General features: G+C 36.5%; 1 protein-coding gene across 3 annotated transcripts in view; it reads right to left on the bottom strand.

Moving 5' to 3' along the window:
- NCOA3 (nuclear receptor coactivator 3) overlaps positions 1 to 7629 on the bottom strand; it is a 68829-nt gene extending 61200 nt beyond the window's left edge. Inside the window, exon 1 of one of the 3 annotated variants that reach the window (XM_026861922.1) lies at positions 7498 to 7626. The gene's annotated coding sequence lies outside the window, so the exon portion shown is untranslated. Of the gene's footprint in view, positions 1 to 7497 lie in introns of all 3 variants that reach the window. The other 2 variants (XM_026861924.1, XM_026861923.1) reach the window with 2 other exon arrangements.
- Positions 7630 to 7895: the final 266 nt, after the last annotated feature.

The following is a 7895-nucleotide window of genomic DNA, read 5'->3' on the forward strand; positions in this document are numbered from 1 at the left end:
GGGGGGGGGGGGGGGGAGTCAGACAGCAGCTACTAATAATTCTCCAGAAAGATGCAGTTTGAAAACTGGTAAATTATCTTACCGCAGAACCTTAAAGGCTTTCACAGCACATTGTAACGATGAAAGATATTCTGAACTCAGCCCTCTGTATAGGTCCCAGGAAAGGATAAGGACAGATACTCTTACAAAGAGCTATGTCAGCTGAAAATACTGCCAACAATCTTCTTTTTTGTAACTCAACTCACAAAATAGTTTTAGGCAAGCAGATAATCATGCAAAACTCTTAAAACCTGCTTCAGGAATAGTCAACAACTCAATTTAAGAGCAGCCAATGAAACAATTTCCAGCTGGTGGGAAGGTCAAACAGTGATTTCTTGAACAGACATAGGTAGATACCTTTCTCAACCTATGCAAATAGGCTTTGCAGCTCAATACAGCTACTATGAGGTTTAGTGCCTTGAGAGCTGCTAACAAAAGATGCAGCAAGTGATTAAAAAATACCAAGTTAGAAAGTTAAAGACATCATGAGAATCTTAGCTGATTGAGATCATGCCCTACTACCAAGCTTTTCTACTCTAGTTCAAAAATGGTAAGACACCAATGAAAGTGCTATCAAATAACACTGTATTTTCATAGTTTAGCTAGTCTAAAATACAGTTTTGCCAATAGTAATTTAAGACTTAATTACATACATGAAAAGCTATTTTCCTCTCAGTAAAAAGAGCAGTTTGGTTTTGCTGTTTTACCTTCTCTAAATACCATGTCATTTTAGAGAAAATCTTTTAAATGGAGATATCATAAATAAATTCCCTTTATAGAAGATGGCCTCATTTTAAAAGAAAATGGATGCTATAAAATTTTACATCAAGTCAGCATGTTACCAAGAAGCTTTTCTGTGTGTTCTGAATTTGATTAATACAAGCCAAGGTCACTTCCTGAAAGATGCCTACCACTGCAGCTGCAAGCAAACTAGACTCCTCTGAGCTCAAAAGCTGGGGGATGGGAAGACAACACTAGCAATTTCTAACACTATCTCAAAAAATACTCTAATTATAAAACTTGAGTAATATTTTAAAATGTTTACTAGATCACCACATAAGTAACCTATTAACTAAAAGTCTGAGTCTGTAATAATCACGTTTTCAAGCAAAATATATTCAATGGTGCACCAGCATGTCTGCAAAAAATGAATAATTCTGAGGACCCTTTACTAAACTTTATGCAATTCCCTTGAAAATGTACTTTTTTTTTGAAAGTATGTATGTTTTATTATGCAGCTCATGAAGCTAGTAAGAGACTGCCCTTGAATTAACAGCATGTCTCAGTCGTACTGAGACTGTGAGGCTCCACCCAATCTACACTGTGTACTATTCTGAAGCCATTTAGGAAAAACATATTTCAGGAAAGCAGGCAAGCTCTTTCCAGAAGTCAAGAGCACACATTTTTTCAGTTTCTGAAGACTATACCTATCGTTTACAAAACCAATGAGGAATTAGCTGTGTTCACCTGTAATTTAAAAGGTATTTTAAAAGTTTTTTCAAAAACATGCCACATTTGCATTATGCATGAGACCAAACAGATGTAGTTTCTTCCATTCCCAGACACAGTTAAAGCTTACAGGACATAAAAGCAAGACCCACAACAAAACAAAAGAGAGTATTATTTTTTGCTTTTTGTGCATACAAATAAAAATTCTACAATTTGGAGTACCAAACCAGGAGATGTGGGAGAGAACAACACACACGGATTGCTGAAAAACATTTAAAACCACACACCAACAGATACTTCCACAAGGGCATCTGCCAGTCTAGGAAAGGAGCCCCAGTGACTTCATTTATGAACACACCTTCAATTTAATATACTTCATCTTTAAAACAGTCTTGAAACACCCAGCATTGCAACTAAGTTTTCATACTATGCTAAAGTTAGGAGAATCTAGTGAATGAACGTTAATTTTGACAAACTGGTGCACTAAGAAGAAAAGAACATTGCTGGTTTTGGGTGGGCATCTTTGCCTGAAATAGAAAAATAAACCAAAGCATATCATTACCTTTGCAGGCACAGCTACATCTGTGGTTAAGGATGCCTAACATTTTCCATGACAGAAGTTCTAATTTTTTAATGACTGTCTCTCACATACCCCTCAGAACTACTTTTTGTGGACAACTTGTATAAAATCGGTTCAGACATCTAAAAACAGAGTGGAGCATTCAGTTCAACAAAATACAACCTTTTATTCAGACCAAGAGGTTAAAGCTCTAGAAGAGAAACTGATCAAATCTCTGAACAAGCTCAACATCATCTTGCTGCTCCAATGAAGATAATCTGTACAGATGGTAAGTGCCTTTACAGTCTCTGAACATGCTCAGTTTTGTTTTAAACATTTTGCCAAGACCCTCAAGTATTTTATCTAACCAAGTTCGCTTCGTCACTGCACAGCTCCTCCATGCTGACAGGACAGAACGTGCTTTATCACTGCATTATAAAGACCAAGAGGAGCTTCTCTATAAACCTGCCAGCTATGAAGCAGTTAAAGTGACTGGCAGCACAGTAGCTAGTGAACACGGACGTTTTTCTAGGGTATGCTACTGCACCCCTACACAGCATCCACAAAACACGAGGCAGCAGTTGGATCAAGCGCTTAGCAAAGGCCACCCTTTCCCCCCCACACAATTCAAGATCCCAGCTGAAACCACAGATGGAGGTCTCTGCCAGTGGTGCTAAAAGAACTACGCCCCTGCCCCTCTAGTGGCTAGTCCATGCAGAAAGCTCGCTCATGCCAGTGACCAAAGTAGTGTCGATTTGCTTTGTGGGATTTCCGAATGACAACCTTGCTGGCAAACTGAGCAGAAATTTCCTCATGGCAAATTATACTATTTTTTTCCATATGTATTTTTTAAAGCATACAAAAAGTTAAAATAATATTATGAGGTCATTCAAAAAACTTTAAATAGTATTGTCAGCTTCAACTCTCAACACTTCCTCCTTTAATCCTTGCATACTTAATTGAGCACATCGCTGTGCAGCTGCTTACTGTATGTGGGACAGGCACCCATCAGTTTGCTTTGCTATACAGCCATGGATAATGGTCTCATAAATGGAGACCTGAAGTCTCTCAAGGACCTGTATCCTAACCTGGGTACGTTGGGAGTTTCAGTGACATTCAAATTAGGACACGGTGTTTTCCTATGAATAGTAAACAACACTGTCTTGATTATGACCCATTGCAACTTCGGATTAAGAATATTCATTCAGAGCAGACTTTAAACTGACATTTAAATCACCAATTTAATCGTTGGAAATATTCACACTCAACAATAAGGAGGGGCATATGAGCCAGAAAGAAATACAGTCTATAACTTGACTTGCCTCAGGCACATTTTGCTAGTCAGCAGATGCAGTACTTATGGACACTTAACGCATGTGTTTGCACAAGAACTAAGCTATGGAATTAATATCAGTAAATGTATTATTTTACACTGTACATGAACTAATTTTTAGCAAAGCTTTGGATACATTACCATTTTAAAAAGCATTTGAGTGCTATCGGGAGAGGGCATGAAGAGGCAGCTATCCATTGGGGTTTCCATATTACATATACACGGACAGATTTCAATGGGAGTTAAACGCCTGGCGTGTTAAGAGTGCTTTTCAGAATTTTACTTAGTATCTCTTTTCATCAGGCTACTAAATATTTTTTTTTTTTTATTTATTGAAACACACACATCCCCTTTGCTTTTAAAATTAGATCTTGTTATCCTCTGATCTAATAAAAGGCCTGTTAATGAAGTTTCCTGAGTTTTGGCATAACTAGACTCTCGAATTTGAGAGCACAAAATCAGAAACTAAAACCAAAGGAAGTTATGGAAGAAAGAAAATAAAAATAATTCATTTTCCATACTTAGTGCTTATATATAATTTACTTAGTTGTAAGGAATAAGTACAGCTACTTAATACAAAGGTGACATTTCTAAAAAACAATTTGACCTTGAAACATGGAAATGTTCCTAGATCAACACTGTAATTACAATCTAAGTTGGAATGTACACAGGTACACTTAGTATGGCTGCAAGAGGTGTTCATTTAGTTCAACACAAATGCTTCACATGCAAAATCTCAAGTGACAGTTGTCTGCCTATAGTATACCAATAAATCTGAGCATTTCATTAGTTAAAAATTCCATTTCCTCTTTTTTCATATACCTTTCTATATTTCATATTCATAGTGATGAGAGCTTAGTACAACATCTTCAGCTAAACTGAAAAAAAAAAAAGGCAGAATAGAATCACTCCCAAATTAGGTTAATTTGTCTCTCCACAGTACAGTCAGGTTATCTTGTTATATTTCAAGTGTTGCCCACTCGATGTGTACCAATGGTTATAATACAGAGCATCTGCTAAAATTTACTGCATGAAACAGAGCTGTAACATTATTTTGCACATCACCGGTAGACTCAAATCTTAGATTTCCAGGGTCATTTATTTAAAAATTAACTAAAATGGAGTAAAAAAACTCCCAAAGGTTGGTGTCTTTGTTCAATGCTATACAAAACAGAAAAATAGCACCTAGAAAAATATTATGGACTGCAACATCACAACAGGCCTACAACAAAAGGGCAATAGGCCAGCTTTACAACCTACAAAAAAAGTTAAATGTCAGCCTTCAAATAGTGTTTGAACACAGGAACCAGTTCCAGACAGCCTATGGAATCTCTATAACGAGACCTTCAAAATTTGACTGAACAAAACCCCAACCAACCAGCTCTAACTTTGTTCGGTGTTTGGATTGATGCTATCATTTCACTATGATTTTCAGTGAAACATTGTCATCAGAAAATTATGTACTGCAGCCCAATGATAAACTGGTACGATTATAACAACAGGCTACTAAGACAAGAGAGTCACTTTACAATTGATCCTACTTTGCCTTAAATTTAAGATGTATTACCACATTCTTTTTGGTACTGATTTAAGCAGATGTATTTTAGTAATTTCATGTACTTTTCACTTTTCATGCAACCATTAATATTCCCACCTCTACTGGACACAAACTATGTATTCGTGACCACTCATTAATTCCTACCAAAGTTGCTGGGGTTTTTTTCTCTTTATGAAAAAAAGCAGCACATGCCTCTGAAAAGCTCTCAATGCCCACTGGAATTTTTTTTTTTGACCAATTTTTTCTACTCTACAAAGAATTCCCATTGCATAATCCCCTTATGCTTGTAGTTTTCCTAATGTTCAAGTAAAGAATCAATACCTTCACTTTCATTAAAAAGACATTTTTCAACAAATCTAACACTAAGCTCCCTAATGTTCCTGAAGGCAGAAAATCGGTTTTGCTCATAAACATTTTTATAACAAAAGATACTCCTCAAACACTGATGTTTATCTGCAGAACTCTCCAAAATGACATTACCATAATTAGCATAGGAATTCCAAATAATTTTAGGAAGATTTGTAGCCATTCTGAAAGTTAGTACAAGAGGTCAGTGACTGCCAAAAACAGAAGAAGGGACCACATCCTTCCCCTTCAAGTGCCAAAAACGTTTGTAATGTTTTGTTTCAGATCCGGTCTCTTCCTTGTTTGTAGATAAGCAGCTAAGGAGTTGTGTAGTTTCACAACTTTAGGAAGAAATTTTATGTACTTTTATATAGTGCATGGGATGAAGCACCACGATAGAGCTCTTGAAATTTTTTTATTATTACTGCTTCTTCCATGCATTGTTTCTTTAGATCCATACAGGTAGACTGACTGAATTGTATCTTACATTCAATAAAACCTGGAGCTAGGGAACCATTGTTTGAACATTTGTCTGCCCATGAGATATTCAAGATGCATCCACCACGATTTAAACTCGTGTTCTCTTTTACTAGACTTTCAGATCATTCTGTGATTTAATTCAAAGTTTAACAATGCTAAGTTTTGAAGTTAGTATACAGCTACACCTCTGCACTGGGAGGTTTTTATATTAGCATCTGGTAAGCATATCAAACATGTTAACTAACTGATTAGCACCAGTCATGAATTTATGTCATACAACTGGACTGTATCAGCTACATGGCATAGTTGAGGCAATGTGTTTTCCTGTCACTAAATAACCATACTGCATTTGTCCAGTTAAGTGACCTTCTATCTTATATTCTTATACCCTGTCAAAATTATTAGGAGAAAAGTTACTAATATTGTCTCTAGGCATGGCATAGCTTTAGCATTTTCTTTTTAAGGCCTACTAAGCATTTTCAGTACTTAACAGTCCATTAAAAGTTCAGAACACTACCTTACTTGAGCTTTCACCAGTAGGAGGCTTACTTTCTTAGATCCTCATATAGATGAGGCCTGTAAATGTGTACATAAAACAATAGGATAAACACTGCATACCATGGAGGGAACACAAGAAAAGAACATACAGAACTTGAGTCTGATGTCATTAATTCTGTTTTACAGAACAGAAATGCTGCAATTTAGGGTTTTTTTCACTGCAAGATGATCTATAACAGACAATATGCTTAGACAAGTGTCACCATCCAGTCAAAAGCAGAAGTTATTTATCCCTTCTCTCCACCATGTATATTATTTACCTCTGTGTGTCATCTGTCTGCAAATCACTGCCTAGGAACTGTAACATTTTAATGAGCACAGCTATCTGAAACAAAACACAATCTTTTCCGTGCTCTGAAGAAATCATTCTCCAAAGGTTTTCCTTCCACTGTCTCATTTAATTTTTTTCATTTTGCTTTAACCTTACCTTATTCTAACCAAGCCAGCTTACTTGAATTTTATTTCAGGGCAGCTGCTAAACTACAGAGCAAAGAGCTTGATCTTATCACAAGAGATTATTCTGAAGAAGGTTCTTCCTTTCTTGAGACTAAAATCCCACTGAATGGAATGTCGAGACAAGTTACCAGTTTCACTACTCTCCAGCAACAGGTATAGAGCTTGACACATTTATTTGAGTATTGAAGGCTAAGCTGGTTACCTCAGAAGTTCTGACAAAAAAACCCAAATAAACAAAAAGCACCAGTGATAAGCAACATACCCACTCTGGGCCCAAAACAGCCCCAGCTAAGAAATCCCATTTCAGCACCATTGTTTCAGAACTGTTTTGAGCACAGTATTTATATCATCAGTTACATCAGAAAGAAGACGACTCTAGTATTAGTGATAGAGAATTAAAAGCTAAAGGCAACTATATATAGGAGGATGCTACCACTACATCCCACAACTTTAATGGCTCAAGCATCCCCTAAAAACCTATTAGCATTAGATGCTATCATACATACTGAGGCCAGGTCATACCATGCATTTCCTCAAACTTTAGGGAAGTGGAGGAGAGCAAATTGATTACAACCGAACATAAGAAAAAACCTTTATTTTTCTAAGGGAATTTAAATTATTTTCTCCCTTTTCCTAGGCCCCTAAATATCAATGGTTTCTCTGGATCAATTCTCATAAATCAAAGCAATCCTGTGCAATTAAGTCAAACAGAAAACTTACCTAGCACAGTGTTCTCTCTCCAACAGAAGCCAGTAGGAATGCCTAGAAAGAAAAAGGCATATGAACATGTTTCAGCATACTCTCAAACCTCACAATCTACAGCTCAGGAATTTCCTGGTTCAAAAGGACTGAATTTCCCAGCAGCTGGATTTCTCTTCTATAAATTTCTTTTTGAACCCATGAAAAATAATGCAGCTAAAATATTCTATGCAGTCAGTTCTGTAGTTGAGCTCTACGCTATGTGAAAGTATCAGGTTTTTTATTTTTAACTCTGCCATCTGATAATAAGGAGGAGGAGAATAAATGAAATGACTGAAGAGGAAAACACTTTCTTCCTGTTGATTTTCCATGACACTTGTGGTTATTTTGTATAGATCCGCCTTGTACTCCCAAGCCAA

This window comes from Athene cunicularia (genome assembly GCF_003259725.1).
Source record: "Athene cunicularia isolate RWA chromosome 20 unlocalized genomic scaffold, athCun1 chr20_part1, whole genome shotgun sequence".
NCBI lineage: Eukaryota > Metazoa > Chordata > Aves > Strigiformes > Strigidae > Athene > Athene cunicularia.